Genomic DNA, 15,847 nt, shown 5'->3' on the forward strand with positions numbered 1-15,847 from the left:
GTGCAAATCTGCAAAATGCAAAAAGCACTACAAATGTATAGGTGTGAATCCAGCCTTACCCCAGTTGACTGTCTGGGATCAGTATCCCACCAACGAGATAAGATGTTAAATAAGTAATGCCAGAAATGGGGATGGAGAGGCTGTAAGAAACTGTTTGACCATTCTGCATGTAACACTATCACTTGGTATCTATGATAGTCATAGGATAGGTCATTACATTTCCTCAGTTCTCCTTATTTCAAGTTTATCGAAGAATCACTTCATCTAAAAAAAAAATTATAAATTATGAAGTCAATGTTTGTGGGTAGAATCACCTATTTTTTCAGATTTCCTTAATAGACCATTAGTGGTCCAGTTTCCTAGATACAGTTTCAGTCTGTGCTAACCTTACAGCATTTTCCATGATGCTAATTGTGTACATTAAATAAAAGATCCAACAAAATTAAAGAGGAACTGCAGTCTGCATATATAATGTATATATAATATACTGTGATTCTGTACTGTACTTGCAAAATATGCTGCAGAATACGTATCGGCCTAAACTGAGAAAAAAAAATGTTTTATATATATATTTTTGGGGGATATTTATTATAGTAAAAAGTATTCAATTTTTTTCAAAATTGTCGCTCTATATTTCTTTACAGTTCAAAAACTAAAAACCGCAGAGGTGATCAAATACCACCAAAATAAAGCTCTATTTGTGAGAAAAAAATGAACGCCAAATTTGTTTGGGAGCCACGTCGCACGACTGCGCAATTGTCAGTTAAAGTGACGCAGTGCCGTCTCCCAAAAATTGGCCCGATCAATGGCCAGCAAAATGGTCCGGGGCTGAAGTGGTTAAAGCTCAACTTCATGTGGAGCTGCGGTGGCTCAACGCGATTGGCACTGCGCTGACAAGCCATTCACCTCTGCAGCTAGGGGTTGGGATCCCGGTCTCGGCTACATGTGAATTGAGTTTGGTGGTCTCAGCCCGGCTCCCGGTGGGTGTGCTATGCGAGGTAAGCCTGCGCTTAGTACGCCCACCCCCCTCCCACAAAAACCACCACACTTACACGCACTCGAAATTGGGTTAACATCACGCACTTTGACCACGCGGTCTCTAAAAAGAGAGGCGAAGGACTAACGGGGCTGGTTGAGCGGGCTAATCCTCTCACTCCCTTATAGGGAGTCCCTCTGCCCCGTTGGGCTTCAAAGCGGAGCAGGTAGGGCGGGCTGTGTGGGAGGACCCCCTCACACACCTGCCATTGCCACCCGGGGCATGGAGAAAGGTGGCAGATTGCCTCTGGGGGAGGCCTGCCTACTCCCAACTCCTGCAGTCCGGCTCCTCTCTCGAGTACACGCACAAAATACACTTTAAAAAAAAAAGAAAAAAAAATCTCAACTTCAGGCACAAAAATCTTCATCTAAATATACAGTATTCCTCAATAGCCACAAAGGTTTCACAGTGGCAAAAATAATTATTTTATCCCCTGCAGATTTTGTAAGTTTGCCCACCTGCAAAGAGATGAAGGGTCTATCATTTGTATCATAGGTATGTATTTTAAATGATAGAGACAGAATATCAACCAAAAATCCTGAAAAAACACATGATGCAAATGTTATAAATTGAGTTTCAGTTCAGTGAATAAAATAAGTATTTGATCCCCTACCAACCAATAATAATTCTGGCTCCCACAGACTGGCTACAGTATGTGGTACACAGATTAGTCCTGTCAATTTAAAAAGGGGCTCCTAACGGCAACTCGTTATGTGCACAAAAGACACCAGTGGCGGCTGGTGCTCAAAATTTTTGTGCCATCAAAACGCAGCCACTGTGCCATGCCATCAAAACGCAACCACTGTGCCATGCCATCAAAACGCAGCCACTGTGCCATGCCATCAAAACGCAGCCACTGTGCCATGCCATCAAACGCAGCCACTGTGCCATGCCATCAAAACACAGCCATCGTGCCATCAAAATGCAGCCACTGTGCCATGCCATCAAAATGCAGCCACCGTGCCATGCCATCAAAACACAGCCACTGTGCCATACCATCAAACGCAGCTACTGTGCCATCAATTGTCACCACTATGCCATCAAACACAGCCCCCAATTGTCGCCACTGTGCCCCCAATTGTTGCCACTGTGCCCCCAATTGTTGCCACTGTGCCCCCAATTGTCGCCACTGTGCCCCCAATTGTCACCACTGTGCCCCCAATTGTAGCCACTGTGCCCCCAATTGTCGCCACTGTGCCCCCAATTGTCGCCACTGTGCCCCCAATTGTCACCACTGTGCCCCCAATTGTCGCCACTGTGCCCCCAATTGTCGCCACTGTGCCCCCAATTGTCGCCACTGTGCCCCCAATTGCGCCACTGTGCCCCCAATTGTCGCCACTGTGCCCCCAATTGTCACCACTGTGCCCCCACTTGTAGCCACTATGCCCCCACTTGTAGCCACTGTGCCCAGTACCCCCTCCCCCCGGCACTTACCTTTATGGCTTCTACGTCCCTCGATGTCCCTCGTCCCGCCCTCGATGACGCTTCAGCCAATCAGGTTACCTGAATGGCTGAGACGCCTGTCAGTCTTATCCTCAGACGTACGGCCGGTACGCCCCAAGGATGAGCTTCAGGAAGCCGACTACAGCCTCAGGGCTGTACTCGGACAGCCTATCAGGGCCGCTGGCCCTGATAGGCACTTCCACACAGCCAGTCAGCTGCCGCTATTCAGCTGACCGGCGCTCAACTTCCGGCCAGCTGAATAGTGGACGGCAGCGGCGAAAATATACAGATTCATACAGTGTATGAATCTGTATATTTTACTGGCTGTGAGCGAGCCAGAGGGGGCGGCACTCCTGCGTCCCTATGGATGCACCGCCACTGAAAGACACCTGTCCACAGAATATGTTTCTTCCATTTAGCCCTTGTTCACACTGAACACGGCTTTGAAATTTCAAAGCCGCATTTCAGTCCAACATCGGGATGACTTGAAAGACATCTGTGCGGGTTCATGCACAGATGTCTAATGAAATCACCCCCCAAGTTGCCAAAAGTAGTGCAGGAACTACTGCGGCATCGCACCGATTGGGACACTCCTATTGCTGGCAATAGGCTCTAATTTGACATGATGCGACCTGTCAAATCGCATATCAAATCGTGCCGATGTGAATGGGGGCTCAAACCTCACCATCATGGGCAAGCTGTCAAAGGACGCCAGGGACAAGATTGTACACCTGAACAAGGCTGGAATGGGCTACAAGACCATCAGCAGGAAGCTTGGTGAGAAGGAGACAACTGTTGGAGAGATTATTTGCAAATACAAAATAACCATCAATCACCCTTGGTCTGGAGCGCCATGCAAGATTTCCCCTCATGGGGTAAGGATGATCATGAGAAAAGTGAGGGATCAGCCCAGAACTACACAGGTGGAGCTTGTGAATGATCTCAAGGCAGTTGGACCACAGTCACCAAACAAAAAAACATTGGTAACACATTTTGCCACCATGGATTAAAATCATGATTCAAGAAGGCACATGCACAGGCCCGTCTAAAGCTTGCCAATGAACATTTAAATGATTCAGAGAAGGATTGGGAGAAAGTGCTGTGGTCAAATGAGACCAAAATTAAGCTTCTTGGCATTAACTCGACTCACTGGGCCAGATTCAGATAGGAGATACGACGGCATATCTCCTGATACGCCGTCATATCTCTAAGGCCGGCCGGCCGGTCGTACCTATGCGACGGATTCATAGAATCAGTTACGCATAGATATGCCTAAGATCCGACAGGTGTAAGTGACTTACACCGTCGGATCTAAGGCTGCAATTCCAGGCCGGCCGCTAGGTGGGGCTTCCGTGTCTTTTACGCGTTGAATATGCTAATGAGCATTTATGCCAATTCAGAAACGAACGACCGCCCGGCGCTTTTTTTTTTTACGTCGTTTGCGTTCGGCTTTTTCCGGCGGAAAGTTACCCCTGCTAGGTAAGTGTGGCGTATCCTATGTTAAGTATGGCCGTCGTTCCCGCGCCGAGTTTTTGGTTGATATTCTGTCTCTATTATTTAAAATACACCTATGATAAAAATAGAGCCTTCATTTCTTTGTAGGTGGGCGAACTTACAAAATCTGAAGGAGATCAAATAATTATTTTTCCCACTGTAAATATACTTTGTGTGAACCAAATTATTTTACAAACACAGATATTATAAATGTAACTATGACATCCTCTATATAGCCTGTGCAGAGAGCAGAGCTGTAGGAGAGGCCCAAAAGCTCCACCCACTACATGCTGCCTGCAGACAAAGGGGTGGAGCCAAGACTAGTCACCCTGCACAAGAAAGAAAGCAGCAGTGACCAGTCTTAATTATAAGAAGTAGCTGCATAGAGGCTCACACTGCATTACTGCACAGATCTGAAGGAAAAACACACCAAAATTCAAGGGAGAATACACATGACAAATGCAGTCTTAGATGATATTAGCTTATTCCGGAGTTAGGCTTTATTCAAGCATCAGATTTATGGCTTCTGTAAACATTAAATCCTATATTTCTTATGCCATACAGTGGATATTAAAAGTCTAAACACCGCTGTTAACATTTTTTTTTTTTTTTATGTAAAAAAAATGAGACAAAGATAAATAATTTCAGAACTTTTTCCACCTTTAATGTGACCTATAAACTGTACAACTCTGTTATACAACAAACTGAAATCTTTTAGGTGAATGGAAGTACAAAATAAAATAATATGGTTGCTAAGTGTGCACACCCTTAAACTAATACTTTGTTGAAGCACCTTTTGATTTTATTACAGCACTCAGCACTCTCATTCTTTTTGGGAATGAGTCTATCGGCATGGCATATCTTGACTTGCCAATATCTGCCCACTCTTCTTTGCAAAAACACTCCAAATTTGTCAGAGTGCGAGGGCATCTCCTGTGCACAGCCCTTTTCCGATCACCCCACAGATTTTCAATGGAACTTAGGTCTGGGCTCTGGCTGGGCCATTCCAAAACTTTATTCTTCTGGTGAAGCCATTTCTTTGTTGATTTGGATGTATGCTTTGGGTCGTTGCCATGCTGAAAGATGAAGTTCCTATTCGTGTTTCTAGCAGAAGCCTGAATGTTTTGTTCCAATATTGACTGGTATTTTGAACTGTCCCTCTACCATGACTAAGACCCCTGTTCCAGCTGAAGAAAAACAGCCCCAAATCATGATGAAGCCACCACAATGCTTCACAGTGGGTATGGTGTTCTTTTGGGGATGTGCAGTGTTTTTGTGCCAATTTATATCTTTTGGAAATCTGGCCAAAAAGTTGAACCTTGGTTTCATCAGACCATAACACATTTTCCCCCATGCTTTTGGAAGACTTCAGATGTGTTTTTGCAAAATGTAGCTGGGCTTGGATGTTTTTCTTTGTAAGAAAGGCTTCCATCTTGCCATTCTACCCCATAGCCCAGACATATGAAGAATACGGGAGATTATTGTCACATGTACCACACAGCCAGTACTTGCCAGATATTCCTGCAGCTCTTTTAATGTTGCTGTAGGCCTCCTGGCAGCCTCGCTGACCAGTTTTCTTTTCGTCTTTTCATCAATTTTGGAGGGACGTCTAATATATATCTAATACCTTGGGAATTCTTTAGTACCCTTCTCCTGACTGATACCTTTTAACAATGAGATCCCTCTGATGCTTTGGAAGCTCTCTGCAGGCCATGACTTTTGCTGTAGAATGCAACTAAGAAAACTACAGCAAAGACCTACTAGAACAGTTAAACCTTATTTGGGGTTAATTAGAGGAACTTTAAATGATGCCAGGTGCGTACTGACTCCTATTTAACATGGGTTTGAATGTGATTGCTTACCATATTTATCGCGGTATAACGCGCTCCCGCCTATATCGCGCACCCCTAAAGTGGCCCCCAATCCTGTGGAAAAAAAGTTTTTTTGTTTTTTTTTGTACTTACAGTTTTGGTGTCTTGCGCGGCGTCCATCGGCGGCCTCGTCGGGTCCGGCGTCCTTCTGCGGCTTCGGGTGTCCTCTTCGGCGGGTCCGGTGTCCGTCTTCGGCGGGTCGGGTGTCCTCTTCGGCGGGTCGGGTGTCCTGTTTAGCGGGTCGGGTGTCCTCTTCGGCGGGTCGGGTGTCCTCTTCGGCGGGTCCGGCGTCCTTCTGCGGCGTCCTCGCGTCCTCCCCGCTCGTTTCCCGCGCCGAGTTTGAATACTGCGCCGACATACAGTACACTCGTGTATTGTCGGCAATGCTCGGCTAAGCGCGCTGACGTCCTGTACGTCCAGGACGTGAGTGCGGAAGGAGCCGAGACTGCCCGACTATACCCGAGTGTACTGCGCTCGGTATATGTCGGTGCAGTATTCAAAACTCGGTGCGGGAAAGCGGGTATCGGCATATACCGCGCACCCACGATTTTGCCCTGTGCGCGGTATACGCCGATAAATACGGTAATTCTGCTAAACAGCTACATTTCCAGTTATAAGAGGGTGTGCACACCTTTGCAACCACAATATAATTTATTTTTTATTTTTACTTCTTCCCCCCTAAAAGATTTCAGCTTGTTTTTCAATTGAGTTGTACAGTGTAGGTGGAAAAAGTTTTGAAATTAATTTATCTTTGTCTCATTTTTTTTACATCACAGAAACCTCACATTTTGTAGACTATTTATATACACTGTATATGTCCAACATATTTTTTGTTATATTGTCACTCTATTTTAGAAATGTACTTTTATATCACAGTACAATTAAAAGGGGCTTTTAAAACTTAAAGAATAAGTTATTTGCAAACCAATGCAGTGAAACACAGGGTGTTAATGCTTGCTGCAGGGTACAAATTACATATGTCATAGTTAACTATGTAATTTCAAGGCCGCAGAGGACTCTTAATTAGGTGATATAGCCTGATAATTAGGAAGTTCTATACAGTGGTTGTTTTCCCAGTAAGTCTTCAGGGAAGCTTATATACTATTATAGCATGGAATAAAGTAGTAGCAGCAGTTTTGGTGACTAAGGGGTATTTATGTACAGTTATATTTTTGGTGACTAAGGGGTATTTATGTACAGTTATATTTTTGGTGACTAAGGGGTATTTATGTACAGTTATATTTTTGGTGACTAAGGGGTATTTATGTACAGTTATATTTTTATATGAATTTCAAATTAAGACACTACATATGAGCCATTTTACAATTAAAAAAAATAGTTTGCCAGAAGCTGAACTTCTACCAGGACACTCCTCGTATCACAAAGGTGACTGACTGCCCATCCATTTTAAACTTTGCAAGCTAGAGTGGTGCCATAAAGTGTATACAAGCTTGTTGAGATGGGCAGGTAACAGCAGAGTTGAAAAACGTACCTTTCCTGTACACAATGCTGCACCAGCTTATTTTCAGTGCTGGCTAAGCTGAACTTGAGGAATTAGCCAATATCTAGCCTTGCAGTGGGGCTTATCCGTACTCCAACAAGGTCCCGCAACGGTGCGATTGGGTCCCTGCAACCACCTTTCCAAACCATTCTTGGCTTCAGTCACACTACTGCCTTCATACAATACAGCCCTACATTGTATGTGATGGTGCAGAGGGACCACCCAGAGATCAAAGCTTCAGTGAGAAAAGAAGAGCAATGGAACGGGGGGGGGGGTGGGGGGGAGTGTGTAAGGTAAGTAATAATGCCTGTTACTGTTCCCCCCTAGACATAATCAGCATTTAACTCTTGCGGGGGGGGGCACTACAAGGCATATTTTTTCTTTTTTATTCTTGGCTTTAAAGGAGATGATCTGGCTTTGACTTGGCTGATCTTCCTCTTCAGTACTGAAGGGAGGCTGGTGCAACATTTTCCCCAGGAAACGTTAGTAGTTCGACTTTTTTTACTCACTCTGTCTACTTTTGAAACATGTTGGGCCCCCTGAAGATTTAAGCCATAATGTGCTAGTATGCATGGAAAATTGGCACATTGTGGCAAGTTTATCTAGTAACGCAATCCCTTCCAGAGCTACAAAGTCAGCACACCACACTGCTGAAAGTGCTTCTGTTCTCTCCTGGACTTCTGGATTTGGAGTCTTTGGCCCCTTGGTTAGCCAGGTTCGGATGAAGTAACTCCCCTGCATGCACACGGGAGTTACTTCCACCCGGCACAGAATCTTGCTGAGACTGCACATTGAGCTGCACATGCATGGTTCAGCATACACTTACAAAAAAGTGCTGAGAGGCCAAGAGAAACAACTTTGGCAGAAGAGACATACACAGTGCATCTGCCTATCTGTCAGCAGTTTTTACCATAGAATCTTTAGTAGAACTTTCACAGCATTGCACTCCCTGCATGGTAGAAATATTATCAGAAGGCTTTTTTCTTTTGCAAGAGAATTTTCCCTTAGCTTAGTAAATGTGATGAAACATCACTTTGCATAGTATTTCAAATCACATGCAGGCAAAATATACAGTATTTTTGATAGCACAGGACTGGATGATAGATGGATGTCAGCAAAGCTTCACCCCATTTAGTAGACCAAGTGAAAATTCCCTTGAAAAGTGCACAGCCTGTTTGTCTTTAAACAATGAATCAGCCTTACATTGTGATAGTAAACAGTAAATCACAACCATTATGAAGAACTGCAAAGAAGGAAGCAGGAAGGAACTGCATTTGTAAGCAACATCTATGGGTGCCCTCATATTGATATATAACTACAAAGTATAGAAAGAAACATTTTTCTCTTCCTAATTTTTTTTTTATGCGACTGATCTCTTACATGTACTTTCTGGAGCAATCTACTGTCAGTCCATCCAGATACTGAACTGCATTTAAACCTCAGAATATTCATTCTTTGTGTATAGATCGACTGACAAGCGGGAGTGAAATCGGGCAAGCTCGGCTGAACCCACACGATTTCACTCCCGCTTGTCGTTACCGATTTCGACCGCGATTACAGAGACATCGGTGCAGGTTTCTGCACCGATGTCAATGTAAATCGCAGCCCGAAATCGCAAAAGGTAGTACAGAAACTACTTTTTGAAATGGGTGCAGCGCCACAGATGCGGCGTCACACCGGACGGTGTCATAGCCGGAAAATGCAGCTGATTGGACATATGATTTGACATGTCAAATCGCAGCAGTGTGAACCAGGGCTAAGCCTAGGTTCACATATTTGGCTGGTTGGGAAGACATGTATAATTACAAGGTCCTTTAGCAGACCTGGGAGTACCATTATGTAATCACATCTGAACACATTGGCACCAGTGCCCAATTTCACGTGCAAAACCACATTTTGCTGAATCACCACGTGGTTCCGTTCAGCGCATTTGGGGACTTATTTCCTTGTGTTTCTCTTGGGTATGCAAATGCACACGCACATACACTATATTGTCAAAAGTATTGGGACACCTGCCTTTACAAGCACATGAACTTTAATGGTGTCTTAGTCTGTAGTGTTCAATATTGAGTTGGCCCACCCTTTGCAGCTAAAACGACTGTTCACAAGGGTTAGGAGTGTGTCTATGGGAATGTTTGACCATTCTACCAGAAGCATATTTGTGAGGTCAGGTACTGATGTTGGACAAGAAGGCCTGGCTCCGCAGTCTCCGCTCTAATTCATCCCAAAAGTGTTCTATCAATTTGAGGTCAGGGCTCCGTACAGGCCAGTCAAGTTTCTCCACCCCAAACTCACTCATCTATGTCTTTATGGACCTTGCTTGCTTTGCTGCTAAATCTCGTGGACAGCCTTCCCAGAAGGGTTGAAGCTGTTATAGCTGCAAAGGGTGGGAAAACGTAATATTGAACCCTACGGATTAAGACTGGGATGCCATTAAAGTTCATGTGCGTGTAAAGGCAGGCGTCCTAACACTTTTGAAAATATAGTGTTTGTGAATCTAGATTAATGCAGGCTGTCTTCAATAGCCTTTTTGGGGAGACCGGTACTTTCCTGGGCAAAGTGTCATTTATAAAACCACTATGACTGCAGAACTACAGCCACGCCCAGCATGCAATGACAGCATACAATTATTATTATAAAAATCTTGGCATTCAAGTGAGGTTTGCTTTGATCAGCAGTCATCATGGGTAAAAACAAAGTATAGAGGTCCCCTAATATGCTGCATGGGTCCCTTTGCAACTATGACTTGCATATATACAGTGGGGGAAATAATTATTTGATTCCCTGCAGATTTTGTAAGTTTGCCCACTTACAAAGAAATTAGGAGTCTATACATTTTTGTTATCATAGGTGTATTTTAAATGATAGAGACACATAAATTTTTTTTATAAATTAAGTTGCAGTTCAGTGAGTAAAATTAATATTTGATCCTCAAGCAAAACATGACTTAGTACTTGGTGGAGAAACCCTTGTTGGCAAGCACAGAGGTAAGACGTTTCTTGTAGTTGGTTACCAGGTTTGCACACATCTCAGGAGGGATTTTGGGCCACTCTTCTTTACAGATCTTCTCTAAATCCTTAAGGTTTCTTGGCTGTCTTTTGGCAACTCAATGTTTTAGCTCCCTCCAAAAATGTTCTATAGGATTAAGGTCTGGAGACTAACTAGGTCAGTCTGTGACCTTAATGTGCTTCTTCTTGAGCCATTCCTTTGTTGCCATCTTCAGTGTTCTGGCTGAGGGAAGTAGGTTCTCATCCAAGATCTTACAATACATGGCCCTGTCCATTGGCCCCTCAATGCGGCAAAGTTAGCCTGCACCTTTATCAGAGAAACAGCCCCAAAGCATCATGCTTCCACCTTTGTGCTTGACTGTAGGAATGGTGTTCGAGATAATGCCAAAGAGCTCAATTTTGTTCTCAACTGACCACAGCACTTTCTTCCAATCCTTCTCTGAATCATTGGCATGATGGACATGTGGATGGGGGGGGGGGGGGGGCTTGCCATGTTTGGAGGTATAAAAAAAGCTAACACCATCCCTATAGTCAAGCACGAAGGTGGAAACATTATGCTTTGGGCGTGGTCTCTCTGCTAAAGGTACAGATCGACATTGCCGCATTGATGAGCCAATGGATGGGGCCATGTATTGTAAAATCTTCTTCCCAGAACACTGAAGATGAGTCATGGGTGGGTCTTTCAGCAAGATCTGTAAAGCAGAGTGGACCAAAATGAGTGTGCAAACCTGGTAGCCAACTACAAGAAACATCTTACCTCTGTGCTTGCCAACAAGGATTGCTCCACCAAGTACTAAGTCATGTTTTGCTTGGGGAATCACATACTTATTTTACTCACTGAACTGCAACTCAATTTATAACATTTGTATCATGTGTTTTTCCTGGATTTTCGGTTGATATTCTGTCTCTATCATTTAAAATACACCTATGATAAAAAATGATAGACCCTTAATTTCTTTGTAAGTGGGCAAACTTACAAAATTTGCAGAGAATAAAATAGTTATTTTCCACACTGTACTATATACTATACATCATTTTTTTAAACATTTCCTTAGGCTGCATTCACACCTAGGCGTTCTGAAAATGAGAGCAGAATCAAACATTTGTGACCACATTTTTTGGAAACTTAGTAAAAAAAAAAATGCAGCAAAACATCTATTGAGAAAAGAAACAAAGAAACCGCTCTCTTATATCAAAAAATTATAAATCACCAAAGTGAATAAACAAATAAATTCTCATTTGAATTATAAAAATACATACAAATTGTGAAGTCCGTGTATAAACGTCCTCAGTGAGTATAGGAAAGGTTATCCTCTCCACCCACATGCAGACACACAATGGGGGTTATTTATGAAAGACAAATCCATATTGCACTACAAGTGCACTTGGAGGTGCAGTCGCTGTAGATCGCTGTAAATCTGAGGAGTAGATCTGTTACGAGGGGAAGCTCTGCAAATTTTATCATCCTATTCTGTGCAAGCTAAAATGCTGTTTTTTATTTTCCTTGCATGTCCCCCTCGGATCTACAGCGACTGCACTTCCAAGTGCACTTTCAGTGCAAGTTCAAGTTCACTTGCAGTGCAAAGTGGATTTGCCTTTTCGTAAATAACCCACTCACCAGACTTAATTGACCCTTATTACAGGGAGTGAAATTAGGCATATGGGAAAATCCAAGTTGTCGTACATGAGGTCACAGGAATAAATCCAAACCACTGCTGTCATTCATTCAATATTTATATAGATAGCCTATTCAAAGCTCCAGTTTTGCCATATCTAATGAGCTTGAGGTGCCATTATTTCTTAATGGCACCACAAATGCGGGTAGTAATCCCATGCAAAAAAACGCGGTAAAACGCTGAATGGAAAACACACTTGGCTCAGTGCTAAAAAAAATAAAAAATAAAATAAAAAAGGGTACTTGAGCTACTTTGTCGCATTTGTTGTGCGTAGGGTAGCCCTTTCTAGTGAATGGGTTTCCCAGTGCTGTTGGGCAGGTGTGAATAGGGTCTTTATGCACATACATTGGCCCGGATTCACAAAGCACATACGCCGACGTATCTCGAGATACGCTGCGTAAGTGTAAATATGCGCCGTCGTATCTGTGCGCCTTGCTCACAAAACTAGATACGCCTGAAAAAAGGGCCTTCTACGACCGATGTAACTTGCCTACGCCGTCGTATCGTGGGCGCATATTTACGCCGGGCGCATTTGCCGCTCCCATAGATTTTCTATGCACATATGCAAATGAGGGAGATACGCCGATTCACAAACGTAGTTGCGCCCGGCGCATAATAAACACGGTTTGCGTAAGTCATACGTCCGGCGTAAAGTTATTCCCCATAAAGGAGGCATGGTATGGATCAGGGAACACAGCCGTCGTATCTTTTGTCGTTTACGTTGTATGTGAATATGACTAGGCGTCGGTTACGTTCACGTCGTAGGCAGTGATTCGACGTATCTTAGGCAGTTGTTTTGACGTGATTCTGAGCATGCGCACTGGGATGTGGCCACGGGACGGCGCATGCGCCGTTCATTTTAAGTACTTCTATGGCGCTTGGCCCATCATTTGCATGGGGTCACGCCTCATTAGCATGGCTCACGCCCACTTCCACCTACACTGGCTTACGTCGAGGAAACCCAGCGTATCTTTAAGAGCGAGTGGGATTGTGAATCCAGTGCTTGCCTCTGTGCGCTGCGCCAGCGTAGCGTAAAAGAGATACGCTACGGCGGCATAAATATGCGCCGATGTATGTGAATCCGGGCCATTGTGTGTGTGTATATATATATATATATATATATATATATATATATATATATATATATACACACACACACACATAGTTAGTCAGGTTGAAAAAAGACACAAGTCCATCTAGTTCAACCATAAAAAATAAAATAAAATAAAAAAATATCGTACAATCCCATATACTCAATTCTATACCCACAGTTGATTCAGAGGAAGCCCCTGACCAGTGAATAAATTGAAAATAGTATTACTTTGACACCAGATTTGCAGTTCACTTTAAGTTCAAATTCAAGTTCAAATTTGGTAATTAGTGTTTATTTCTGATATCTAATCAAATAAGGACAAATTTTTTCGGCGTATAGTTAAAGCTGCTATCTGGTGGCGTACGCAATGTTAAGTATGGCCGTCGTTCCCGCGTATAATTTTTAAATTTTTATTTTGTTTGCATAAGTCGTCCGTGAATCGGGCTGGACGTAATTTACGTCCATGTCAAAACAATGACGTCCTTGCGACGTCATTTAGCGCAATGCACGGCGGGAAATTTAGGGATGGCGCATGCACATTTCTTCCAGCGCAGGGACGCGCTTCATTTAAATGAAACGCCCCCTACTCGCCGCATTTGAATTGCGCTCCATTACGCCGCGAGAGATAGACTACGCCGCCGTAACTTACGGCGCAAATTCTTTCTGGATTCGAACCAAACACAAGTAAGTTACGGCGGTCTAGCGTATCTCAGATACGCTGCGCCGGGGCAGGTCTTTGTGGATCTGCCCCAGGGTGCGTGTTATACGCCGATAAATACAGTAATTTATAATGAGCTAGTATGCTATGCATACTAGCTCATTATGCCTTTGTCTTGCATGTTGTCTTTTTTTATTTTTTTGGATGAGAGGGTTTACTTCCTCTTTAACCTCATGACTACCGTCCTCTTTTTAAAGATGGATATCTCGATGCGTCTTAAAGAAAAAAAATTTTTTGTCATTTGAAAAAAATTACAGTTTCAATTTTTTCTTTTTTTGCATTTAAGTCTAAATATGAGATCTGAGGTCTTTTTGACCCCAGATCTCATATTTAAGAGGACCTGTCATGCTTTTTTATATTACAAGGGATGTTTACATTCCTTGTAATAGGAATAAAAGTGATCAATTTTATTTTATTTTTTTATTTCAGTGTAAAAAAATATGAACTAAATACAAATAAATAAGAAAACAAAAATTTTTTTTTTTAAAGCGCCCCATCCCGACGAGCTCGCGCACAGAAGCGAACGCATACGCGAGTAGCGCCCGCATATGAAAACGGTGTTCAAACAACACAAGTGAGGTATCGCCGCGATCGTTAGAGTGAGAGCAATAATTCTAGCCCTAGACCTCCTCTGCAACTCAAAATATGCAACCTGTAGAGTTTTTTAAACATCGCCTATCGAGATTTTTAAGGGTAAAAGTTTGACGCCATGCCACGAGCGGGCGCAATTTTTAAGCGTGACATGTTGGGTATCATTTTACTCGGCGTAACATTATCTTTCACAATATATAAAAAAATTGAGCAAAATTTATTGTTGTCTTATGTTTTAATTAAAAAAAGTGATTTTTTTCCAAAAAAAGTGCGCTTGTAAGACCGCTGCGCAAATACGGTGTGACAAAAAGTATTGCAATGACTGCCATTTTATTCTCTAGGGTGTTAGGAAAAAAATATATAATGTTTGGGGGTTTTAAGTAATTTTATAGCAAAAAAAAATGTTTTAGTCTCGTAAACACCGAATCTGAAAAACAAGCCCGGTGGGAAAGAGGTTAAGAATGGCTACGGGCCTAGATTACAAGCTGTATTTAGTAAATTTAGCTACCGTAGATAAATATATTATAACAATAAAAGCACATTTATTTCCATTTTCAGATCACGGAACAAAGTACACTATAGCAGGAAAGTAGCGCATTAAACAAACAGTATTTGAATCAAAAAAAGTTTTGTCCAAATTTTCTCAAGACCCCTGAAAACACCCATCAAGTAACTGGAAAGAAAAAACTTTCTCCTTCAGTAAAACACTTTGAGGTAGGAGAAACATATGGCAATTCAAGACCAGGGAAGAAAAAGGTATTGGCCATAGAGAAGATTCTAATGGCAGATTTGATTAAACCATGTTGTGTTGCTATGGACGACATCACTTTTTTCCTGTCCGCTTTTTAAAAAAATGTGCACTAAGATTCATTGAGCAGAAAATATATTTTTTTATAATGAAATTTTACAAGGCATTGAAGGAAGTGTCAATATTGTAAGTAATATGATATTACTGTATTTGAATATGTTGCCCTATCCCCAGCTAGAAGAAACACAAGTATGTGTACAGTGCTAAACTCACCGAGAAGATGCTGTCTGTAGTAGCAGTTGTAAAGTGTGCAGATTCAGGAGACACGGCAATAGGCAGCAACACAACTGATCGAATCTTTCCTCTCTGCTCTGAAAATTCCTCCCAGCTCCACCCTTTAGGGATGCTCTAATGCAACTGCCTTGTGTAAGTACCAGTACAAGACTACTTTGATTACAACATACAATGTGCCTAATTATAGTCTACCTGCAGGATGCTAGCAGATTATATATTTTAACCTTTAAGATTGTAAATTATATTTCTGTGTAGCCATAATACCTGTTTGAGTTCTTGACACCTTTAAATTGGTATGCTGGACTGGTTAAATTCTAACATATCTATTATAGAATGAGAATGTGTCGTTTTGTTAACTATAGTTTCTCTCTTTT

At 42.6% G+C, this 15,847-nt stretch overlaps 1 protein-coding gene across 1 annotated transcript in view; it reads right to left on the reverse strand.

The window, feature by feature from the left end:
• LOC120926908 (protein psiI-like) overlaps window positions 1-15,605 on the reverse strand; it is a 78,081-nt gene extending 62,476 nt beyond the window's left edge. Inside the window, exon 1 of the mRNA XM_040337209.1 lies at window positions 15,453-15,605. The gene's annotated coding sequence lies outside the window, so the exon portion shown is untranslated. The remainder of the gene's footprint in view (window positions 1-15,452) is intronic.
• Window positions 15,606-15,847: the final 242 nt, after the last annotated feature.

The sequence above is a fragment of the Rana temporaria genome, chromosome 2, assembly GCF_905171775.1.
Source record: "Rana temporaria chromosome 2, aRanTem1.1, whole genome shotgun sequence".
Taxonomy (NCBI): domain Eukaryota; kingdom Metazoa; phylum Chordata; class Amphibia; order Anura; family Ranidae; genus Rana; species Rana temporaria.